The following is an 11,181-nucleotide window of genomic DNA, read 5'->3' as shown; positions in this document are numbered from 1 at the left end:
GAAACGAAACCGGCGCATAGCCGCTACATTTCTCTAAGCGCGTGATTCGAGCGGTCCAAGAACGCCAAGACAGGGAAAGAGAGAAAAACCTTTTGAGCAAGTTTATAAGTTATCTGATAAGCATAAAGAGGTAATCTTTGGGTGGGGTACTTGGTGACCCCTTATCTAAGTACTGAGTGTTTTGGTTGGCTATCTTGTGCAAGCATTTCAGATTTCAAAACATTCTGAAAAACGCGTTGCAGGGGGGCTTCTTCGAAGCATGGTTTCACTGTCCCTCACGACGAGCGAAATCGTGACCATGCTCCTTTGTCCAATCTTCACCAATGAAAGAGAAGATAGCATTGGTTTCACTGGATAAGGTATCAGAGTACCACCACTGAGGCATGCAAGTCAGCAACGGCGTCCATTTTGGTGTTTATCAGTGTAGCGAGAGTGCCGCTTCTAAGGCCTCGCCGCTAATTTCGACCGGGTTGTTTGTTAACAACACTGCTGAAGACGCAAAAAAACGGCATCTTCGTACACACTTCTGCGGTGAAATCCTGCTACACGAATTATATTTGATTCGCGTTCAGAACGACGGAGGAAACGCTAAGTGTACTAGAGTTGGCCGACCAACACGCATAGACAACAACATGGAGGAGCCCATGAACCGTCGCCATGCAAACAAATGTCACGTGATGCGAACTGACCAAGGATCATGGCGGCGGCCCGGAACAATACGAGAAAAGAGTGCCGATACTCTGAAACCTTTGGTCTCCTAGATCTGGCTACACTTTCTGCACCAGTTGAGGCGGTGCAGCACACTCGCACTCGATTTGCCAGTGCAGCTAGCGCCGCCTGCACCTCGGCCCTCGATTTGACACTGTGCTGCACGAGTTCTTCTACACTTCTGCACTATCCTCTGTGCGAGTCCTCGTCTCGTGCAAGGTGCAGGGTGCTTTGGCGCGTTTTTAGATGCGACGCATCTCTTGCTCTAAGGCATGTCCCTCTGCCGTCGGCGTCGGCGTCCGCACACCGCCTGCGCATGCGCAACTCTCCCCCGTTCTTCTCTCCGACAGCTGTGCGCTACGCTCTCACTCCGTCGCATTAGCATAACAACAACAGCTGCGCGCGCGCTTCGCTCCGCTCGCGTCTGCTCCGGTGCGCAAGTGCGCGCATGCGTGCCTCTCCTCCGCTGTCTCCTCTCCTTCAGGCGCTGTGAATATAAAGCGGGTAGCGCGCTGCGGCGGTTCAGTCAGCGCTCGCTCTCGTCCAACTCCGCGTGACTTGTTTGACGACTTCCTGCTTGGCTTGATTCTTCCAATGAAGACGTGATGGAAGCGACAGTCCCTTCAGCGAGTGGACTGACGCAATCCAATACCAGCGTCAGTCTAAACGCTCCCCCCTGATGCGTCGCGTCACATCAGGGTTCCCTCGCGGAAAGATGGGCGTAATTTTTGGTGCGCATCGCAGCAGATGGCTCCAGCATGATACTTGTGTCAGTAAACGGAGTAGAAACCAGAGCGTTTCCCGTTTTAAACGAGAATGGACGTCGCGTGCAACAAGATAGTGCATTTGTGTACGAAACACAACGTGAGTGCAGGGTGACGCCATTTCAAAAAAACAAAATAAAAATTACGCCCACCTTCCCGCGAGGGAACCCTGATGTGATGCGACGCATCGGGGGGTTCAATTGGTCGTAACGTTGCCTTGAGCGTTTGCGCTGACGCTGGTATTGGATTGTGTCAGCCCACTCGCTGAAGGGACCGTCGCTTCCATCACGTCTTCATTGGAAGAATCAAGCCAAGCAGTAAGTCGTCAAACAAGTCACGCGGAGTCGAACGAGAACGAGCACTGGCTGAACCGCCGCAGCGTGCTACCCGCTTCATATTCATAGCGCCTGAAGGAGAGGAGACAGCGGCGGATAGGCGCTCATGCGCGCACTTGCGCACCGGAGCAGACGCGAGCGGAGCGAAGCGCACGCGCAGCTGTTGTTGTTATGCTAATGCGACGGAGTGAGAGTGTTGCGCACAGCTGTCGGAGAGAAGAGCGGAGGAGAGTCGCGCATGCGCAGGTGGCGTGCGGAAGCCGCCGACGCCGACGCAGGAGGGACATGCCTCAGAGCAAGAGATGCGTCGCATCTAAAAGAACAACGCGAGCACGCAAACACGAACCGCAGCAGACGACGTTTGTGCACTTTTGTCTTCGATTCGGCAGCTGCATGGAAAGCGCTACTGCACTCGCACTGAAAGAACTGGCGCTGCACTTGCACGACTCTATTGTGAATTAGTGCACAAAGTGCAGTCAAATCGAGACCTCTTATCTAGTTACACTAGCGAGCATAATCCTCCTTCCTCCTTCTCCCCTTTTTTTCACTCGCCTTCTCTTTGCATTTCGCTCTCTCTCTGTCACACACGCCAACTGGTAAGAAGCAGAATGGCATGCTGAAGCGAGAGGAGGTATTTTATTGTTTTTTTACTGCCTAAGATAGGGCATACGGGCGAAAATCTGCGTATCGATTTGAGTCTATTTGTAAGACAGTGAGGGACAGAGGAGCGGAAAACGACCGAACGCAGAGACCACGCGGGAACATTTGAATCGTAAAGGGAAAGAGCTGCCTCTAACTCTGGCGCCACTGCCAGGGGAGACAAGTCGAATCGCTGGTCGCGAAGTGCCCGGCTGCAGCCTCGACGACTGCCGTGACCCGTGACTCCCACCGAGGCTTCGACGCGTTACATTTCATTTAATTTTAAAGCGAAGCTTCCTATGCCTCACTCATTGCGTTGAAGTCGAGTAAAACGCATTGCAGAAAAGGCGCACTGCCGGAAAGCCAACTTTACGCAATGGGTTTCACAAAGGGCACCTGAATCATTCTTTACATAAAATAATGATCGGATCTCTTTGCACACCTAATGGACATCTCGTAATGTGCGAAATATAGTTTGGCAGCATACATGGTTAGCGACGATGCTGATGCGGATGATGATGATGGTGTTGAAATGAATTGTCTAAGCATGGTTGGACTATGGCTTTGGAATTCGGTGGTGTGAGGTTAGACGTTGGCTTTGGACTTTCCTAATTTGGATTTTGGGGGTTGGGAGATCCGACTTCATATTTGACTCAGGTGGCACGGGAGAGGGCTTTGCATATTAACTGTCCTTCTTTTAAAGGCCAAGTGCACTGATTTTCCACCTCTTGAAAACCGTACTTCCACTCAGTCAGCTTTTTTAAAAGACTGCGAGTTACAAATATGACAGCTGAAATACGCAAATGCACGGCATCAAAAATCTAAGATTTTGAAAGGGAAATTGAGAAGAACGCGGCCATTACGGCGAGGCTGAAGTGACGTCGCAGCCGGCAAGAGCCTCAGAGAAGCGCGCTCGACCAGCCCGACCGGTTCTGGATGGGCAGGAAGTTGGGAACTAAGCACCCGGCCGGCCGGCATGTGACGTCCGCTTCATGGCTCCCTTGCGCGATCCGCCGGCAGATGCAGCGTCGCCTGCGACGGAGATTTTTTAAACATGCCTAACTCATTAATAACGCATTTGCCGTAGGCTACCGGTCATCTCCCAGTTGGTTTGTTGGTACGTACTGTACGTTCGAAGTAAATTTGGCCGAGGAGATATTGGAGTGCAGTCGGCCTTTCAGAAAAGGGATTTTTTTTTTCCATCTTTGATTCGTGAAATCGTTAATGCAAAGGATGACCACACCATTTGGAATCGAGTCTGCAGCTAGTGCAGGCGGAATTGAGGAGGTAATGGAATGACTGCGATGATATGCCGATAGTGGTAAGAAAAAGGAGCGACAGTATACCTATGCTTAAGTTGTAACAAACGCGTATACTGAGGCGGTTCGAGCGCTTTTAGGCACGGTGTATGAAGCACGTGCGAGAAACGCCTGTTGCGGACTTTTGAAGCTGGGACGAGCCTAATGCATCATGCGAAGTATAATTTCTAAAGGAAAAAGGGGAGGCGCTGCCGCATTTAAATATCCAGCAGTAGCTTCGAATTTCTTTGATACGGAGCATTTTTTCGATAGTAGCTTGGCGTTTTGGAAAAATTCGAACTGAAATACGGTCCCCCATTTTCGTTCTGCGAAAAACCACCGGCACCGTCTCCGCATCGCCATAATATCGAGCATGAAAGCAAAGTACACATGGGCGAAACCCTTTCAAAATACGAGCCCTGGTTGCACGGTACATACATGTGAACACTGCTTAGTGTGAAGGTAGACTTGGGCCTATTTAAGGCAAAATTCAAGAACGTCACTGCGCCTCAGCACGGTATTTTAATTCAAAATACTTGTTGAATTGACCCTTCTAGAAACAGGCCAGAAAGTACGGGACCTGAAAGAGGGAATATAAATATAAAACAAATATATGCAAACGCCACGAAGTCAGGTACGACCTTCAAAAAAATCACGGCGACCACGGTTGTTGTCTTGTGTTTTAAGCAGCCGCTGCTGCTATTCAGCACTCCGAAGGTATTGGCTTTGGGGGTGTTTTGGATTTTGCAGCTGAATCATCGGCAACGAGGGTCCGCGCAAAAGCCACGGCCTGACTTGCCGGAACTTGTTCGAAGGGCGAAATGAACTCGCTTCCCCACAGTTATCTTCGTCGATGTTCTTTTCCCCGGGGCTTCTCCTCCAAGCCGCAGTAGCGCTGGGGATCTCACCCCGGGTATCCTCAACCGACAGACTCAGCCTCCGATACAAAACTGTACATTTATTTACAGCCCGGCGGGCGACTAAAAAACAGGACTCGCGCGGAGCTCGAAGACGGCGGGCCGAGCTCTCCCGCGCCCGGACCGCGTCTCTCTGTCTTCATTTCCATTGCTCTTCGTCGGCGGCCGTCCCATGTGGTGGCGGTTAGGACATCCGGTGCGAGCAGGCGGAAAGCGCCGCGCAACACGTGCTTTCCATTTCCGCGCTGCTCGTCCCCCGGCCCGCTCCAGTTGGTGCGTCGAAGCGCCCGACACCTCCACCACCACTGTGAAACATAACTTCAGGAATGTTTCACACATGAAACACCCACCACACACACCTTTGGCACGTGCACCATCGTTCCTTCAGTTGACGACAGCACGGCCAGTGCCCCTTGACCCTGGCTACAGGTCACCATGACAAATAGCCACAATCCTCATCCAGCTTATTCAGAGCGAGCGGCCTTTAGCAGGTGGTACGCACCGGCCGTCGTCGTCTGAAAACCCCCTTGCCATGCGGCTCACCCCGTCGCACAACAGTAAATGGGGCCCCTCTCCTCCCCGCTTTCTCGCTCGAGAAGGAACCGCTTCTGCCTCGCCGGCCTGCGTTGCAGCCACGCTGCACTGCGGTGAAGCTGGCTGACACTTCCTCCCTTCTTTGTCCGAACATCCCAGTTCAGCCAATCCTGAGCTCGGAGCGCCGTGCTCCACTACGCGCTGTTCGTCAGCGTAATCAGCAGACGGCTGCTTAGCGTTCACACCAACGCTGACATGCAATGCTGGAGAGGCTATTTCTTCAGCCACTCCTGCAGTCCTACCTGCAATTACCTGGGGCTGCACTATACACGAGCGGCCGTACCCTGATTTGCACTTTCTTCTCTCACTTCGCTGGAGCTTCCCATGGCAATCGCATTCTCGCGACATGACATCTCGGTATCTAGAGAAACACAGTATGCAGTGGGCGTGACACAAACTGCATCCCCGCGTGATTCCCGGGTTGCTGCATCCTGCAAAGCTCTTGGCCGCTCGGCCATGCTCCCGGAATGTTCTGCGCCTCCGCACGCTGCGACGACGGGCTCAAGCTCACCTCAAGCCAGCCCCGGCCCCTTCAGAACGGCTGACTTAAGAACCTCATTGTCCTTCCGCTCCTTTCTGTGGGAACCCTCGTGTTCGGCCGCTAACGAACCACTGTTCACGCACGAAGCGCCGTTGTCTACCACCCACCGTTGTGTGACACAAGGAGTCGCGAGGGGCTCATCGGCAACATGAACACTAACATGCGACGCAGCGGAGCCTTTCTCTCTTGCCATCAGCTTCATCACGGGCATGCGCACACTCTCATTCACCTTTGACTGCCTGTCATTTACCAACGCAGCCTCGCGCGTAACACCTTCCTTCACCTCCATCTTCATTTCGGTGAAATTCCCTACGCGGGATGCTTCACTATCCTGCTCCCCGGTTGCAGGAAATCTAAGCGCCCACGAAGGAACGTGCGCCACTATCCTCTCTTCGCCTTTCCCGCAAGATTCTGGTCTTACCAAATCCCGCGAAACAGGACGCTCACGCACGCCCAGCGAATGGGTTCCACCCCACACATCTTTCGGCGTACCGGAACACCCCGGTCCACTCTCTCCCTCAGTGCTAAACATTACTCGTTGAGCAATCGGTGAGGCAGGAACATTGTTAGCTCTCTTGAAACATTCACTCTTCAAACGTTCCGCTGCTAACTCTGCCTCAGCGATCCTCAATTTCGCTAGCAATAGCGCCTTCTGCTCAGCGAACGACATGGCTGACCTAATCCTGACGCTCGCGGTCTCGTCAGCCCTCACACTCAGATCCATCTCACCATGCCTAGCTAACCGGCCTCCATTATCTCAGAGTCAGGGCTGCTCATAAAGCACCCCCTACATGTCATGGTGAGCCACGCACCCAGGATCAAGAGAGGCACTGACCTGCATAGCTTGGTGCCTGTAGAGATGCCGCATCGGTGCAGACGGGGTATCCATTTATGCACCGCTCCTTCCGCCGAGGTGTCCACCAACAAATCCCGCTGACTTGTCGCCTGCCGACAGCTCGCTGCTCGGGCCGCTCCTCGTTCAGTGGGCTGCTGATGCCTCCACTGACCGCTGGTCACGCTGCTTCTCCGCCGCTCAGCATGCCACAGAGATTCCCTCGGTCGCCGTTGAGAAGTCCGTTGAGCGCCGATCGAGCCGCTTCTCAGCCAGGCTGGCGAGCTCGCTGCTCCCGCCGATCTCGTTCAGCAGACCGCGATTTCTCCGCGAGCTCCGTCCGTCGAGGGGCCCGCCTCGCCAGCCGGCCGGCTGAGTCGTCGCTGTTGAAGATCTTGCCGACTGCGCCAGTTATCTTCGAGATGTTCTTTTCCCCGGGGCTTCTCCTCCAAGCCGCAGTAGCGCTGGGGATCTCACCCCGGGTATCCTCAACCGACAGACTCAGCCTCCGATACAAAACTGTACATTTATTTACAGCCCGGCGGGCGACTAAAAAACAGGACTCGCGCGGAGCTCGAAGACGGCGGGCCGAGCTCTCCCGCGCCCGGACCGCGTCTCTCTGTCTTCATTTCCATTGCTCTTCGTCGGCGGCCGTCCCATGTGGTGGCGGTTAGGACATCCGGTGCGAGCAGGCGGAAAGCGCCGCGCAACACGTGCTTTCCATTTCCGCGCTGCTCGTCCCCCGGCCCGCTCCAGTTGGTGCGTCGAAGCGCCCGACACCCACTATACACACACAACTTCACCGCAGTGCGCAAAACTTCTATCGGGCGCTCACAGGGTAGCGGCCAAAGTCTACGCGGCGAATCGAAACAGGAGTCATCAGTTCGCGGCGCATCAGTACTTCAAATGTTAAGCGCAAGGTGCATTGCGTAAAAAATACGTAGCGTGTGTTTTCTTGTTACGGTTCAGTTGGAGCCCTCCAGCGACAAGTGAAAAAACCGCCTAAAAAGAAAACCAACTGGCCGATACAACTGTGGATACTATGTACTTTGTAACAATTTATCAGTAGGGAATATCGGCCCAGACGTGTTTTTTTTTTTTTAGAGCGCAAATGCTTAATGAGCAGCGACATTCCGTTTCCAAGTCATTGCAGGCTGCAGGGTGCTTCAGGTCACACCTGTTGCGCACCTTTCAACCCTTCCGCTATATCCTTTATGAAATGCTTAAACGGGTTTTTCTGTTCGGTTCATGAGAACTATAGCGTGTAGCGCCGTGCTTTTAACGGTTACACCCTGGGTTCAAGCCACAGCAGTTCTACCTTTTGTTTCCGGGATAATCTTTTATTTCTAAAAAGGCTCCCTTCCGTCATCTATATCCATTTTTTTTTTCGTTTAAAACGTGCTTTCGTATCTTAGGTCGTTTTAGGTGGAAGAGGAGCCTAACACCAGGTTTTATTGAAGTTCTGCCTCGCACTCGAAGTGCTTCGCTTGCACCGACTGGGAAACGGAATGTCGCTAGGGGCCACAGTTTAGACGATGAACGCCTTGCAGGCACTAGAAAGCCAACCCCTTGTTCTAATCCATGAATGGTTTGCAGGGAAGAGGCGGACATCGTGGCCACGCCTCGGTCCACAGATTCGAGCTCCTTCTGCAACACGGTCGAGTGTCGAAGGGCAGTCGTCGCCTTGGAGCAGCAGCTGGATCCCACCTTCCGCCCCTGCGAGAACTTGTACGACCATGTCTGTTCGCGGTGGCAAGAAAGGCGCGCCAGGAGCGCTGGCACCAGACTGCGCCAAGGCTACTCCGTAGACGACGCCATCTTGGACGGATACAAGCGCAGGCTGGCCCGACACTTGTCGGGGGCAAAAAAGAGGAGGCCCTTCCCGGCCGTGCGGAGCTTCTTTCAGGCGTGCACTCGCGGTACGCTTACGTCTCGGTACGAGTTGGAAGAAATCATGATGCCCCTAGAGCTGGGAAATTCGCCTTCGGTTGTGTCGATCGCGACGACCATCGTCCGCCTGGCGAGGATCGGCTTCTCGCCATTTTTTGACGTCATCGTGACCGGATTCCCGCACGAGTACAACGTGAACCTCTTGTCGCCCAAAGCCCCCGTTTTCGAGAGAGAACCCGACGGAACGTCGTTAAACTACCGAAAATCAAAACTGAGGGACGAGGCACAGGGCACTCGGGGAATCGTTTCGAACTCAGCCGATTCAGCCGAAGCGGAGGCGGTTTTGTTCCTGAGACTAATTGGAAGGATATTGTGTTCGGAAATAGTGCGAACTGATCCAGGAGCAGACAAGAAATGTGCGCTGAACACCGAATCGTCCATGATTACTCCAGCCTGGAGCTACGCCTGGTATAAGTCGAAAGGCTTGGAGATTCTAACCCTCGAGGTACAACGCGAGCTAGAACCTCTTCTGCGGCCGCTGTTATCGTCAGAGTCTACGGGTGACGGCGTTTCGTTGTTTGCCGTCGAACCAACGAGCCACGACCACCGCAAACGTGAATCCAGCATACGGGACGCCTGCTTGGGCCTAGTGTCCCGACGCGATCCTTACGTTGTTTCTTACTGGAGCGCATTTAACCCCAAGACCTCTGAACCCGAACACCGTGCTGAAGAGTCTCTCCACGCTTTCCTCAAGATTGCCGCGGGAAACTTCCCCGGCTTTAATAATGTTACGCCCTCGTACGGCCTGCCTGCTGCGCTTAAGAACAATGTACTGCTATCGCAGCACCAGTCGGATCTATATGGTGAGGATTCCCAAGGATCCTCGAGACTTCTGCGGTTCCTTAGCAACTCCACATGGAAGCGTTGGACCGGACAGGTTGAGAGAAGAGTCGACGCGCTATCCGCGTCTGCGGTTGTCTCCGAAAACAACCCTTCCGTGATCGAAGTTCCCACGCCCGTGTTCAACCTGACGGCCTTACGCGACCCATGGCTAGCTGGATGGTCGGTTGCCCGGTACGGACCGCGGATTCTCAGAGCATTGTTCGCGCAAAGAAGCTTCTCCGAAGCATTGAAGAGGTCGGAGTTCGCCCGCTGTGCGTCAAAGCTGTCTGCAGCGCAGAAGACTGATAACAGTAACGAAGAAATCGGATTTCAACTCGAGCTCGCGCTCGAACTCGCGTCGTTCCACACGTCCCTGTCCGTCTATCACTCTCAAGTGGGTAGTCGTAGGCATCACGTTCCCGGCACTGACTTCGACGGCGACTCGCTGTTTCTGTTTTTCTACATATTCAACCAATGCGACGCCGTCGCGGGAACGGACGGCGAGCAGAATCGAGCCAGAAATAGAAACACCCCACCTGTCGACGTACGCAGGAAAAGAGTTAAGGACATAGCTGCCAAGCTGGCGAAGATAATGGGACCTGGATGCACGTCTTCCCATAACCTGGACGAATGCGCGCTGGGGGGCGAGGAAGTTCAAGAGTTGTACGAGAACAGGACAGAAGTTTTTGGTCGTTCTTTCGTTTGACGCTATCGTTTTTAGCATTTTAGAGGTTTTGTCGTATGTTGTTAGTTGTACGTATAGCTTGATATGCGTATACATCTGGAGTAAATTTATCATCCATATAAACGGATTTCTCTCGTGAGGAGGCGTTTTTTGTTTTATTAGAAAAAGGAATTTTGTTTTTATTCGAAAAAAAGGAGTAGGAGCATAAGTGTTCTCCACAAGAGGGGACGTAGTAATGTGCAGCACTTCACGGAAGGGCCTCTAACAGTCGCGCATGATGGAAGAGTTAGAAACTTGGAGATAATTTCATGGTAATTTCATACTAATACAAGGGAGAAAGGCGCAGTGTTTCATTATTATTTTACTTATTTATAGCAGCTAACTCTACTATCTCCGATAGGGACGTGGTAAATATTGCTACAGGCGGTAAATATTGCTACTTTGTATGCTCGGGCGCATTGGTATACGCCATGATTGAATAAAACGTCGTGTCCAATATCAACGTAAGTCACCCACTTTCTCCGTGCCCATTCACAATCCTCGCGCACCATCATGTCACACGATAAAGAAGTTTGTGAAATTCTCCTTTCGTTTATGCTGTCCGAAGTCCAGACGCTGAGTATTATTCATCAAAATAATAATGAAACCTTTTTTTAGATGCAACGCATCTCATGCTCGCCCCTCTATCCTTCCTGCGTCTGTCCGGTGTTGTCCTCACAGCTGTGCCTCTCCTCCTCTCCTCTTTCTGATAGCGAACACTCTCTCCCAAACAGCTGCGGGTTGGCGCAGCGAGCTCTCACTCCGTTGCTAGGCGCCGGTGGGCGGCGCTGCGCTCGGTGCTGCGCGCGCTGCGCATGTGCAGTACTCACTTTCTCTTCGCGCTCTCCTCTCCTTCGGGCGCTGTGAATATAAAGCGGCATGCTGCGCTCCGACGGTCTCAGTCGACGGTCGTCCGCATTAAGCTTGCACTCCCTCGCAGTACTCGACGATTGCTTGATGCAATCGTCGAGCCCCTAACTACATGTGCACTTTACGGACCACAAGGCACTCATTCTCGTTTGCAATAAAGCCCGTACCTGAGCATACGTGTATTGCA

The 11,181-nt window shown here is 52.9% G+C and overlaps 1 long non-coding RNA gene across 1 annotated transcript in view; it reads right to left on the bottom strand.

The window, feature by feature from the left end:
- LOC144148661 (uncharacterized) overlaps window positions 1-11,181 on the bottom strand; it is a 446,918-nt gene that overhangs the window by 380,958 nt on the left and 54,779 nt on the right. The window lies entirely within an intron of this gene.

The sequence above is a fragment of the Haemaphysalis longicornis genome, unplaced genomic scaffold (genome assembly GCF_048455015.1).
Source record: "Haemaphysalis longicornis isolate Haplotype H1 unplaced genomic scaffold, Haemaphysalis longicornis Haplotype H1 scaffold_8, whole genome shotgun sequence".
Taxonomy (NCBI): Eukaryota; Metazoa; Arthropoda; class Arachnida; order Ixodida; family Ixodidae; genus Haemaphysalis; species Haemaphysalis longicornis.
The sequence above is the reverse complement of the archived record's forward strand: the minus strand, read 5'-3'. Positions and strand labels throughout refer to the sequence as shown.